We start from the raw sequence: 1753 nt of genomic DNA on the forward strand, positions 1-1753 counted from the left end.
CAATACTTAAAATTTTAACTATTTTTAAGTGTACAGTATAAACATTTTAAGTACATTCACACCATTGTGCAACCATCACCACTACCTATGTCCAGAACCTTTTCACCATCCTAAACTGCAACACTACACCCATTAAATTATAACTTCCCATTGTTTCTCTTCAGTCCCTGGTAACCACCATTCTAATTTGTCTCTATGAATTAGCCTACAGGTTTATCAAATACGTGAACTAATGTTATTTGTTCCTTTGTGTCTGGCTTATTTAGCTTTTTGCATTATTTACAAGATTCCTCTATATGTAGTATATATCACTACTACATTATTTTTCAGACTGAGTAATATTCCATTCCAATAAAATATCCCACATTTTTGTTGGTTAATTCATCTGCTGATGGACTTTTGGCTTCTACCTTTTGATTACATGAATAATCTTATGAAAAATGGTGGCCAAAAATCTGAGTTCCTGATTTCCCTTCTTAGGGATCTACACCATGAAGTGCATTGCCAAATCCTATTTTGCCTATTTCTGCACTGTTTTTTTTTCTATTGTTGAACTGCAGTTATTCATGTTGAACTGAAGTTCTGTATGTCTTTTAGTTCCTTATTAGATACATTAAAAAACATAATTTGCAAATATTTCCTCTCTCTTGATTTGCCTTTTCACTATTACCAAATACCTGGTGATGCACAATTCTAATTTTGTTGAAGTTCAATTATTTTTCTTTTGTTGATTTTTTCTGGTATTGTATCCAAAAAAATCATCACCAAGTGCAATGTCATGGCAATTTCCTCAGTTTTTTTTTTTCATTTTAGCAGTTTTTAATGCATCTTGTAAATATGGTTACTTTATTCCTGCATCTTCTCAATTGTTTCTTCTTTATATTTGCCCTTTTCCTTTCCTACTTGGCGAGACTTGACCTTCCGTTCCAGGATCTTTTTGCGGTCTTAACCCAGTTTTAGTCTGGTGATAACCACCTTGCTGGGGTGAATGCCCACATGGACAGTTGTGCCATTAGCCTTTTCCCACTGCACCTGTTCAATATAGATGACATATTTCTTCCTGTAGACCACTTTGCCAATCTGCTGACCTTTATAGTGTCCTTGCACAACCTGAACTTCATCATCCTATGGCATGGGCATAGATGGAACATTGTACTTCTCTCTCAGCTCTTTGGAAAGACAGAAGGACATAATCTTCCTGTGAATGTGTGACAGTGCATTGAAATGCCTTTTGTGGTTCTTGCTTCAGTCAGAAGTCACAAAAGGATTGAACATCATTTTAGCCAATGCTGCTTCAGCGATGGCTGCAAAAGGGAAGAGGCCAATTTCCTCAGTTTTATACAAAAAATTTGATAGCTTTAGCTCTTATATTAGGTATTTGATTCTTAATTATTCAGCTACCTTTAAAAGCCCACACATCATGCTTTCAACCCTATAATTTTTTCTAGTTTGTTATGTAAGACTTACTAGAACCTGTTATAGAAAGACATGAAGGTATATATACAAGATGTTAATTTTTCTCCTGTTTATAATTTTTACATGGAAGTAGGTAAACTTCTACATTCAAACAATGGAATATTATACCTTTCCAAACAAAGGAGTGTGAAATTACCCAGGTTAACCAAATCATAACCTATTCCCTTGACCATATGACCCAGAAGGAACCAAGAAGAATCCTTCTCCTCTAGAACATATTTCCCTAGCTGTGTACACCAAGGCACACTGGGACACTACAGTAACTTCACAGGGACAT

At 35.3% G+C, this 1753-nt stretch overlaps 1 pseudogene; it reads right to left on the minus strand.

The window, feature by feature from the left end:
* Positions 1-846: 846 nt before the first annotated feature.
* Positions 847-1278, minus strand: LOC124974643 (60S ribosomal protein L26-like; annotated as a pseudogene).
* Positions 1279-1753: the final 475 nt, after the last annotated feature.

Source organism: Sciurus carolinensis, unplaced genomic scaffold (assembly GCF_902686445.1).
Source record: "Sciurus carolinensis unplaced genomic scaffold, mSciCar1.2, whole genome shotgun sequence".
NCBI lineage: Eukaryota > Metazoa > Chordata > Mammalia > Rodentia > Sciuridae > Sciurus > Sciurus carolinensis.